Source organism: Chelmon rostratus, chromosome 22, assembly GCF_017976325.1.
Source record: "Chelmon rostratus isolate fCheRos1 chromosome 22, fCheRos1.pri, whole genome shotgun sequence".
Taxonomy (NCBI): Eukaryota; Metazoa; Chordata; class Actinopteri; order Chaetodontiformes; family Chaetodontidae; genus Chelmon; species Chelmon rostratus.
In genome coordinates, this window is record NC_055679.1 from 2,421,236 (window position 1) to 2,433,903 (window position 12,668).

Here is a 12,668-nt window from a genome sequence, read left to right on the forward strand (position 1 = left end):
TTCGTGTCTGTCGGCTTCAGTCTGGTCAATCTCTGTGTCCTCAAGTCTCTTGTGCCTTAATATCGCCCCTCCAGTCGGTCCAGCGTTGTTCTTTACTTTTCTTGTCTGTTTGCCGGGGACATGTCATTCTCCAGCCACACATCAAGTGTTTGGTCCTCTCCAAACAAATGAAAAGTCAAAAGCTTGTTGTTGCTGTGGCACAGCTGTCTGCTGAGTCTGTACAGAGGTTTCATGGTGTAACGGTGAGCACTCTGGACTCTGAATCCAGTGATCTGAGTTCAAATCTCAGTGGAACCTGCCTTAATGCTAACAGACAAATTCAGCTGTGTGTTAATAAGTTCATGATATCACTTCTACTTCCTGCTTTGCTCCATCCTTCTGCTGATATCCCTGTTATCTCTGCCAAAGTTTCAGACAGTGCATCTTGGACATGCTGTCACAGTCTGTCTCCCTGTTCCTCCTGGAACCAATTTTAAAGATGTAAAAGAGAATTACGGTATTATAACCACTTGGACTGATTATAAGACCTGGACCAGAATCAGAAGATACTAAATTCGGAAGGAGCCACATTACTGAGCAACAATGATGAAGCAAACACCAGAGTGAAAGTCGAGTAGCCACTCATATAATTTTTACAGTGGTTAAGGTAAGTTGATTAGGTTGTACAGAATACAAAATTGTAACCCAACTGTCAGAAAAAATAAAAATAAAAATAGTGTGCACACTTTTAAAACAGAAAAATGTCCGTTGGGGCCCTCATGTCGAATAGGAGTTGTTGCAGGTTTGTTGTTGTCAAGTCACTGTAAGTTCACCTGCTTCCAAAGGTCCTTGTAATGTTCTTCAGGTGTGTGTGTGTGAATGGGCGGGTACGTGGAGATTCCTTCAGTGCTGAACTCTCTTCCGGGTGGTCGGCTCGCCATCTGTCACGGCAGGAAGTTGTCCTGAACCTCAAACATCTTCCGTCCTCCAAAAACCTGACCTGTAGACAGGTCACACAATTCACATTCAACACCATCTATACTCACATGCATCAAAAGGGATATCAAATATCAAAAAATGCACAGAATTGCATCTAACTCTGACATAAATCTTCATCTCTATTCAAATTTCAAATTTCTCTCAGTTGTACAACTTTAATCTCAAGTGTATCATTTGTGAAAACCAACATTAAAGTGCTCAAAGACTTATGGTAAGTAACCATTAACATTCAAAAATTCATTGATCAGAACCACATCAGAACCAAATAACATAACAATATTCATTTTGAGTTAGACACAGAGGTTAAAGAAGTGTGCTGAAGTTACTCTCACACTATAGGCCTATTCATGTGAGAGAACTGCACCAAAAATCACTCTCTAGTGGCTTTAAATTCAGTCAAAATAGCATAAATGTAAATAAATTGCATTGTCCAAAATAAAACTGTTTTACTGTTTTATATTTATACGTATTGTATTTTTCTTCCTTCAAATTGGCATTAGAAAAATAAAATACTTCCCCTTTAAATATATACACATCGGCATAAAATAATAACCAAAATATGCATTTGCTCAGAGTATTACATCATCATTCAATTCAGTTCACTCTCATAACTGTAAAATTAACGTCACTTCTACTTCCTGCTTTGCTTCCATCCTTCTCCTGATATCCCTGCTATCTCTGCCAACGTTTCGGACAGTGCATCCTGGACATTTACAGAGACTCACATCAATGAAAGAAACAGCCTTTAAAAGGCAAATCCAGCAAGAAATTAAATCAGGGGGCACCAACGCTCACTCCAACACTTAAACCCTCACTGCAAAACAGGTTCGAAACACTGACTCTGAATGAGGAAGGTCATCATCTGTCAAACCAGGGTAAAACCTTCGGTCAGACATTAGAGGGACCAGGTGGACGGGATGGACATGCTGTCACAGTCTGTCTCCCTGTTCCTCCTCTTCAGCCACATTTCTGTTTTCTCAGGCCCATCGGTGCTCTTCTCCTCCCCATGACCTGATGACAACTCAATCATGACTTTTTCATGGGACTTTTGTTCTTACACATAAAGAATTGTAGGTTCAATATATTGATTTCAAAAGAGAGTAAAAAAGTGTCACAGGCAACCAGAGCAAAACTGATTCCTGCTCTTTCAACCCCGGAGTGTTTGTGGCAGAAATCAGCGAATGGAAGAAGCAGAAGGCAAGGCAAGGCAAATTTATTTATTTATTTATTTATTCATACATCAGGCCATTCAAAGTTCTTTACAGAAACATAAAAATACATTAAAATCATAAATACAAATACTTTCAAAGAAAGAGTGAAAGAAAGAAAGAGAGAAAATTAAAAGATGATAAAAAATAAAAATACAGATAAAATAGTATAAGAATTACAAACGGAAGAATACATTTAAAGGAAAATTAAAAACAAGCCAGTAAAATACAGCAGTTTAGCTGCCAGGGCTCACCCTGTGTCTGCTTCGGCCTCCTTCTGATCCCGTTTCATTCCTTCCACATTATCTCACTCACCTGCTTCAGCTCCTGTCTTTGCAGCTCTCAAGCAGCGGCTCTCCATGTGCAATCAGCGCCATATGGGTTCCCGACGGCTGCGCGTCATCTCACTGATGATCACCACCTCCATATAACCGGGCTCAACTCTCCACTCCCTGCGAGATCGTAAACTCAGTTTTCCTACTGTTAGTGATTGAGCTGCTTGCACGTGTTAGTGCCAAGTTTTTTTCTCTCTCCGCAGTCCTTCGACCGCTCTGTCGAGATCCTGTCCCCGCCTGTGTTCTGCCCACCGCACCATCGGAGAATCCCACTGCCTCTGTGCGCGGCAGCCCCCCGACTCCGCCGCCTTCCCTCTGCTCGGCCACTCGCTGATCCCACCTCCGTCTGTCTGTGCGCTCCGGCGCATCCAGCCTTGGACCTTGGACAGTTCCGTTTTCCCCGCTGCTCCACCAGCAGCCGCTGTGGACTTAGAGCAGCCCGGCGGATTCCCCTGCGAGCCTAACGCTCATTCCTCCCCAGCATTCCACCTGCGATACGGAGAGCTTTCCAATAAACTTTTTAAAACTCTGATCTGCCTGTACCTGTTCTGTGTGTTCTCCTGTGGGTTCACTACCGGCTACACCTGAATTACTCAAACATTTACTTGACCCCATAGAATAAAAGCCAGGGAACAGCAAGGTGCAACTTACAGAATATATGTGCCAATGCTCTGTTGAAACAGAGAATCAAAGTCAAGTCAAAGTCAGCTTTATTGTCAATTCTGCAGTGTGTACAAGACAAACAGAGAATTGAAATTACGCCTGAACTCCACTCACCTGACTGCACTGTATGAGTTGAGTTGCTGTTAAAGGCCTGTTGAAGCTACAGTTGTTTAATTCTTCGTTAGTGTGGTGGAAATTTGCTCATATTTCCCCATATTACCTTTCTACATTTTGCATACTAACGAAACAATGCTGCAGTGTGATCTGGTCTCAGGCAGCTCACAGGTCAGTCTGACTCTCGCTGCATCGTCTTGCATCGTCATTTAATGAGACAATGTCTTGTCTCATTAAATGAGACAAGACAGGTGATAACTGGCACAGTTCAGCGCTGCTCTCATAAATTCTTCATGTTCACGTCCTGCGCTCGGATCTTTTAAAGTATTTGGGGTTTTGCATTCTCAAACAGCCCTCTTATCAACACATTACTCTGCACTTCATTGTTATGCTGCAACGCCGCTGGCTTCAAGCACAAACGTGAAACGTTGATTAAATATGAGCAACACGTGTTGGCTCTGTTGTACTCGGAGTCCTTGGAACCACCCTGCAGTGTTTATTAGCAAAGAGAAACTGGATCTGTTTCAGTATTGTGAAGGGGCTCCGCAGTCCCACCCATCAGACCTTTGTTAACTGTTTCACAGGCACCCAAACAAGAGACTCACTGGAGGGCCATGGCACACGCCCAGCGCTCAGAGAGCACGCCAGAAATAAGATTTGCTTACAAGGGAAACCTCGCAATGAACTGTTGTTCACAGGCAGGCGAGGCCGACTTCCTGAGGCAAACAGGAGCAGAGAGACACTACTGCACTTCAGCAACAGCCCTGCTTTTAGCTCATAATAACAGCTTACAAATATACTATTCAACAAATCAGAGGCAATCATTTCTTGTCATCAATCTCTGATTTCACAATCTGCCATCAACAGGAAAACAAGAAGAAGTGTAGAATCTGCAGACCAGTTTGAAGTTAGACTTTGACTTCTATTTGTTTTATTCTCTCAAGCAGCAGAATTTGGGCCTCTGATGTAAACAGCCAAGGGCCTGCGGACCCCCTGCAGGTGATCAACTGAAGGAATAAACCGTATGCAAATGATGTTTTCTTGAACACGGCAAACATCTGCTCCCGCTGATTAACGTGTTCTTTTAGGGTGTAACAGATTTAAACAACACTGCATCAACCAACTCCAGGCTCGAAACTGTGAAACGTGCACACAGAGCTCTTGGCCTGTTAATCAGAGTTTAGTTACTCTCCTGGTTTAGAGCAGAAATCACAACAGAGCCTCACGGGCGAACTGCTGCTTCCAACAGTGGAGTTTGCTGAAGGAGGGATGGAGGGAAGACATGAAGGAACAGCTGATGCAGAGGAGAGCAGACCAGAGCTGATTCAGAGCAGAGCTAGCCACATAGAAAGAGGAGGAGGACAGGAGTTAAGAGCATGGAGGGTCATAATTTATCCCTGTCTGTCCACATTCACTGCCACACTGACGGAGGCCAGCACAGAGAGGAGAGAGGGAGATATGCAGCTGTTTAAAGCCAATTAAGATGTGGTTTGGAGTGTGGATTTAGCAGAGGCAGGAGCAGTGGAGCCCTGCTTTATCTCTAATGCAGTGCAGTTGGACCTGCCTACCCCCCAGAAACAAGGGACACTGACTTTTTACTGAGCATAAAAGCAGAAACATCAAATACTGATTTTTACACAGTACACTGTTTTCCACAAAAAAAGAGACGACACTGAGGTGAAAGAGCTCAGATATGATAAATTGGATTGACTCGATGTACAGAATACTAGGTTCTGCTCATAAAAGAGTATGTGTGCTTTTTTGGAAAAAAAAAACCTTTTATATCATCTCATGATGATGTTGTATGCACATGCAGCAGACACAGAACAGCATTAGCATTCATTCATTTGGACTCTTGTTTATGGCCACTATTCACTTACTCTTAGCTCCAGTTTGGTCTCCATCCTCTCCTGAAAGAAAACTGTTGTTGGTTCTGCTGATGCTCGACTTACTTTCTTCACAGGTTGTTGATAACTCTGTTTTACTGTCATTGAGTGCAGGCCAGGCCGCGTGCAGTGGGTTCAAAGAGGCTAAAAAGCCGAGGGGAACTGAAGAGTCGGTCATCATTTCTCTGTGGGTTCATCACTTCAAGTGACACCTTCCACATTACACCTAGTCACTTGATCCATTGTTAATCAACAGGAAAAAATATTGATTCTTACTTACTCAAAGCGCTTTGAGTCAGAGCCACTTTGGTCCAGACTGAAATGTTTCAACACTATTGCATAAGTAAGTTGACCCGCCCCCCTGTTTCTAGCAGCTAAGTATAGCTAAAGCGGTGGTAGTATGATAGTATCCTAGCAGCTAGTTAGCAGTTAACATTAACAGTATAGGTGAATCTAGCTTTAATGTCTTCTTCTGTTCCTCTTAGCAGGTAGCGGTTAGCACTTAACATTAGATGGTAGGATCGGAACTGTATTGTCTTCACATGGGGGCAGTTAGCATTAGCATTAGCAATAGTTAAATGGTAGCATCGGTACTGGCCACTACCTGGAGTATCTCTGGGTCAGTTGAACGTGGCGGTGCTGTTTGGATTGTGTACGAGCAGTGTGAACTGGCACTAGGGGGGGTGACTCTGGGACGCCGGAGCTCACCGCCTAGCCTCCTGGAGGTGCAGTGGGACTAAGTAGGCGAAACACTGTTGAAGGGAGGTTTCCACCTGATGACCCCCAGAGACGTGTTAGGAATCACTGCTCTTTGGCAGGTATAGAGGCAGATTAGAGCTCCAAGGTTCTTCACTGAGAATGAATCCTCTTTTTGAGCACAAGTATCTTGTGTTTAAATTAACTAAATTCTCTAGAGCTGTCCTTTAACTGCCATGTTTAACTTCAGCTGTGGTATAGTTCAAATAAAACGTTGATGTGACGTTGCTTTGCCATGGCTTGAAAAAGTCTTGAATTTACAGTACATTTCATAGAACATGAACACACCATCAGAAAGCACCGTGGAAGCAGTCCACGTCATGATCTTGATTGGACTAAGTGGCTTGTCACAGTGATAAGGATTATCTGCAGAGCAAATGGTGCAGATAAATCAGCAGTGAGTGTGTGGAAGCTGCAGCCAGCAGCCTCTCTGCTGACACTTACTGCTGCTCTCCATCACCGCTACAGAAGACCTCTGCACAACTGAAACACACTTTCATAGTTACGCCCCATAATAATGACACAGACACCGTGGCAACGCTGTTGACCAGTTCTATTGCTAACCTTGCTCCAGGGTCTACACAGGGCTTAATGAGGAAAGAAGAATTTAAGTGCAGTGGTCCTGATTGTTAGATTAACTCACCTCAGTCTATCAAATAACAGATAACCAGCATCATGATTACATGAATGAAGCAGGAAGAGGTGTGAACGGAGTCTCTGCATCTCTGCGGTTCCTCAGAAAGTCTCTTTGGATGAAAGAAGGCTGTTACACATGAGGGAACATGCCCCCTAAGGTGTGTGTGTACTTATGTCTGCTCTGTCTGCATCCTCATCAGGCATGTTACTGAGGAGGAACTGATACTTCTGTTTAGAAGAGGGGGGCTGTCCTGCTGCTAATCACCACCCACTTAAACATACAGACATGCAATATAATGAACTCAACTGGAAGGGCTGCAGTGTGAATGAATGCAATATTTGCATGGCCAAGTATGCAGATTGGACTTCATATGGAGGATGGTGGAGCGCTGTAGAAGCCAGTAAAGTAATAACTGCCAGTACTGTAATAATTTTCCTTTCTTGATGTAATAAACGCTGAAATATCTCCACAGAAATCGTCATCAGTCCTTTTAATGGATCCTCCTGTTCACACTGGCTCCTAACGAGTCCTCATTCAGTGCAAAGATGTAGAATAAAGTTCAGCTGAACCTGAGGCGTCGACTCTTTGAGCTACACAAACCAAATGGAAACACACAGACTGATGGTCACTCATTAGCTGGACAGTTCTGGTGATGTTGTGATCACACGAGGCAAAGCTGGGAGAATGAAAGGAAATTTACCTGCAGTGGTCATGCTCGGGATCACAGGTTGGCAACAGGAAGAGAGTCCAAACAGCCAAACAGAAGAGCAAAGGACGAAGGAACAGGTGACAGGTAACAAGGAAAAACAGCAACAGATCAGTCTCAGGTTCAGGAAAGCAAAGCATACGTTTCATGGATCATCTGGTGACCGACTGGAGAAAGGGGGCTGGTGTATGTACTGAAGGGCTGATTAGAGAAAGTGGAAACGGATGAGGAGGCAGGTGGGGGAGATCAGGTGATGGTAAAGGCAGGACTGAGGCTACTGCAGGGCAGGAGGGTGTGGCTGGATCTGAAGTGACAGGGGACTGGGACAGATGGGAAAGTCTGAGGGCATCTGGTGGAGGACGACAGTCCAGGGGGCTGGGGAAGTGATGGTGTGGCTGAGCGGAGGGATGGAGGACTGAGGCAGACCGTGACATGGTTTGAATATCGGCATTAATTTCTGGGAAACTTCCAAGAAAACGATTCAGCAATTACAGACAGTAAACTGTTACTGAATCGAAATATAACCATTTCCTGAAACATTTTACTTTCCGCTGTTTCAATTTCAAAATCATGCATTTGATTTAGTTTTTGAGTAGATGCACATGGATGAACAAAGGAAAGAGCAGCACCCACCTTGGTATTTACCATAGATATAATTACTAACACACAGATCATGAACCAATTGTAATTGCTCTAGTGTCCTCCCAGTGTTTAAGAGGTGGGGCTGACTAATCCCTGGATGAATTTTTTACATATTTTGCTTCATGCAGGCTGTGCAAATATTTGCCAATGTCTCGAGATGGTGCCAGTTTCAGTGGTGGAATAATCAAGCTGTGTGATTTAAGAGCCCTGAGATGAAGTTGGAGAACTTCTTGAGTCGTTGGATCACTTTGGCTTCCGTCCAGGTGGTGTTACATTAATCAGTTTGCTCTGAAGTCTTCATCAAAGAGGTGCAACAAAGACATGGACTATCCAGATGGAGTTAGTGTCATTGGGCATGTCGGAGAGACCTCCACCTCTCTCCCTCTCTTCCTTTCTCTCCCCATCCTCCATCCCTTCATCTCCTCCCCCTCTCTCTCATGTGCTATGCTGATGAATGGAGAGGTAGAAGTTATTTTTCACTCAGGACAGTGACGCGAAGAAGGCTGGAAGAGATCTCCTCCTCTTTCCCCCTCGCTGTACCTCTACAGTAGATTACAAGGATTAATCACCTTGAATATGAAGCAGTGGATTAGCACATACTGAGATCTAACTCCATATTAATCACACACACACACACACACACACACACAATGTCAATGTGACGTTAAGGCTGTTATTTGCTTGTGAGACTGCATGCTGTTTATTGATTTATTCATATATGTCCTTCCAGTACAGTCAGCTACGATCCCTGATCTCTGAGCTCTGTCAGAGTGCTGGTGACCTGCACTCAGGACTGTCCCTGAACACATCGTTTCTAACTGCAGATGGAGCGTGCTGCTTTCATGCTGGCTGTGCAGACAATGACTGTTAGTGCAGTTTTAAGTAATTGCAGTGGTGCTGCTAAATGTAGTTGCTGGTCAGGTCATGTAAACTGTCTACTTATACCACTACATTCTTGTACCACACAGAAGTGAGATAAGTTTGAGAAAGAGCTTAATGCGTTTAAAGGCTTATCAGATGCCAGAACACTGAATGGTTTGTAATGCTCACAGACAGGATTTAGCTACTCCAGAAATGTATCACAGCAGCTTTTTAGCTTTTGTCGTGGTTAATTAGGTAAATGATGATCTTAAGTGTTGAGGATTTTAAAAACACGCAGACAGAATATTTGTAAAACTTTGCCGGAGCCTAGAAAAGCTACCTTTATGTGAGGAAGGTCATCTCAATGTAAAGTCTATGGGACAAGCGGGCATGGGTTAGGGTTTCATTCTGACGAAAAAACAACATCTTGACATTATTCTTATAAGACATCCATCATCACACCAGCAAGCAAACTCCACAACTTGTTCTGTCACCAGATAAAAACATCGTGACTACATTTCTTGACCGTGGGTGTGAAACACTTAACCACAATGGCCTGGGTTAGATTAGAATTTACACAGATAAGGATTGAAATAAAATGAGATATTTGTCTTTTAACTATCCAACATCCCCTCATGCCTGGTAATGATCTGGTGAAGCACCTCCCCTTTGTGGTGACAGAGTTTCGGCTGTGGCTGTCTGCCAAAATCCAACTTCCAAAGCAAGAAACGTGGTTTAAGAAGCAGGTTTTGTCCTCAGAGACACTGGTGAGCCTCCTTATTAGCATGATCTGCCAGGCGATGCCCACACAGACATCAGCACTTTGTTCATTCTCTGACTGTCACGCTCTGCTTGTTTCACTGGAGAACACAACACAGACTCACAGAGGGAGCCGAGCCAGCCACTTCCAGCCGGGGAACATCATTGCTTGGCAGCAGAAATGGCCAAAGAAGACAAAGAAGACTGGAGTTAGGGTGGATGGACTTCAACATGGTTACAGTTAAAGTTAAAGGAGGAGGTGCAGGAGCATTATGTATTTTAAGAAAACAAGACAGCATCAGAAATGAAAAAACACAGAATAAGAGACTTTGCAGGCTGTTAGGGTAACACTGCAAGCATGTTAAAAGTGAGAGGAAGTTCCACTGCCATGACATGAAGGGCTTATGGGAGGACCTTGCAAAAATAGCAGTACATGGGTGAACATGATTGGCTACTTTCCAGGTGCATTACCAAATTCATTCTTGCAAAAATGTTTGGTCAAAAGTATGAAACAGAGGAACTTCTTCCATTGTTTCTGCACTCACTACCAAACGAGGAGAGGAATGGCCTCTCTGAGACTGGCCTGCTCTTCTGGAGGCAAACAATGTCAGGAATAAAGCGACCAAAGCAAATTTGGGTAAAGCCCTCAGCACACAAAGAGACCAATAAGATCCAGCATACGTCTGCAGGTGCTGGAGTCCATATCTGCAGAGGCTCAACCTGCCACTGGGTGGTGTGAATGAGGTGTTAGACACTCTGCAGCCGACCTGTGGTCATTTATTCCATCGGCTGAGGAAATGTTGGTGTTAACTGGTTCTGGGGCTCCACTGTTTTCTCAGCGTGCCCTGTTTATTTGAATCAGGTGCCAGTGAACTTCACCCACACACCACCCGTCCATGTGTGGTTTGTGGAGCAAAGAAGTGAATTTGTTAGAAGCCCACAAAATCACGCTCGCTTCTTACACCTCTTTCTTGGAGATGTCAGAGGAATTTGCAGAGCTCCTTGATTTAAAAGTGTTAATAGATGATGGACATCATCTTGCTGTAATCGCCCCCCTCTGAGCTGTAGCCCCAACCCCCCCACACACACCACAATCAGTTTTAACCTAACACATGTGGTCTCTTTCTGCTCAGTCTGTTCTTTTGGCTTTTGACAGCTGCTTACGTCAGGCCTCTGTCGTATAAACAAATGAGAAAGACGTATGAACACATGAATCCTGGTGGATGGAGCGGTTTGTACAACCTACAACTTGCATCACCTGCACAGTTGTGTATTAGCACTGACTTTTTTTATTGCAGTTCTGTCCTGTATGAGCAGCAGAGAAAAAGATGATATTTCTGTGAGAAGCTCAGCACATGTGTGCTGTAAACACAGCGAAGACAGTCAGTCTTCCTCAGCGTGTGCGATTTCCAGACTGGACTTATACCTCAGGTTTGTACAACTTGTTTTCATTATTGCATCAGCTGCACAGCTGTGTGTGGATTTTTCATTTTTATTTTATTACAGATCTCTTCAAAGCTGTGAGTCTTCTCTGTCTAGCTTTGAATTTTATTTTGCAGACACACAGTTTATTTGCTCAATTAAACCAGGAGGTTTAAGGAATGAAGCACTTGAAAGGTTTAGTGTTTATTTATTTGGGTTTTTTTGGTTTTGTGTGGTAGTTATACACAGCGTACTGTAATGTTTCCAGAGAGCACATATACAACAGGTCTGTCCAACCTGTGTTTCCATCACTGCACCAGCTGCACCGTTTATTTGTTTCCAATTAAAGCGAGCAGTTTGAGAAATAAAGCACGGCAGGTTCAAGTATTGATTTATTTTTCTTTCTAGGTGTTTGTGTAGTAATTGCTGTATACTGCAGTATATATACAAATAAATGAATAAAACTGCATCTTTGTGTGTGTATGTGAGCACTGCGTGATGAATGATTTTCACATGTGGAGGTATTTTTTGCTGAAGTATTGCTATTGGTTGTACTATTATACACATGAGCATCATAGTGTGACTGCTGTGGCCAGTGTGTATGCAGATGCTGCCCCCTCAAGACTGTCTGTGGGTATGGTGCCCCAGGTGAAAAAAAGATATACTTCAAATATATTTAAATATTGTAAAGTATGTTTCCAGTTCATTTATTTAAACGTGTAGTTATTTCAAACAGATTGAAGGCGTACATTCAATAACTATACTACAGTAAAACATGTCCTTAGTCAAATTTAAGTTCAATATTTAAAATGCACTTTTGACATGATTGCTGTCAAATCATTTTCAGGTATATTTTCAGTAATACATACAATACTCAGACGTTAGAGTAGTCGAGTTATCAGAAGGTCGGGGGTTGGCTTCCTGGTCCCTGCAGTCTACATGTTGAAGAATGACTGGCCATGATACTGAATTTGTTCCCGGTGCTGTGTCTGGGTTTGGAATTACGCATTTTTGGTGTTTATAGCACCCCCTATGTGTTGGGCTCGAAATACGTTGGTCGGCTTTTTCCCAAACAGAAGATTTGTACCAAGATTTGTTTTGACTGAACAAATCATTAACACTTTATGTTAATTTTCCCACCCAGCCCCAAAGTTTTGTGGCTTGTTTCTGAACTGACCTTGTTAATAGCAATGTGTAAATCAGTCCTGGAATGCTGTACACTCATTTTGGTGTTGATACAGTCAAAATCCAAAATTTACATCACACCACTGTTTTTCACTTCATGCTAATTAGCTAAATATCCATGCATGCTGGACTTTTATGGTGCGAGAGGTTGTTTTGGACTTGTGTGCCCAGTTTCAAGTCAATTGGACTCATTGTGTGAAGGGTGTGGCCTTTTCTGGCTTTAATTACAATGCCACTGTCTGACCTCATGCTTCTTGACATGAGCAGGTAAGATCATGGTAATATTCTGTATAATTTTCAGCAGGAACGATGTAAACTATCATGAAGCCAGATGAAATTGGCTGTGACAGTTTAGAAATGTCAGTGAGACACAAAAGCCAAACTTCAGGGAGGATGGTACATTTTTTTATCTCCTACTGAAAACCAGGGGGTCCCTCAGTCCCTAATGGTCCTGCAGCCAGGCTTGGATTCGGTGCTCTCACCACTGCTGCCAGGGTTCAATTCCCGACCAGGGAA

General features: G+C 43.4%; 1 non-coding gene across 1 annotated transcript; it reads left to right on the forward strand.

Moving 5' to 3' along the window:
• Positions 1 to 225: 225 nt before the first annotated feature.
• trnaq-cug lies at positions 226 to 297 on the forward strand. The gene has a single exon. It is a non-coding gene; the product is annotated as a tRNA-Gln (tRNA).
• Positions 298 to 12,668: the final 12,371 nt, after the last annotated feature.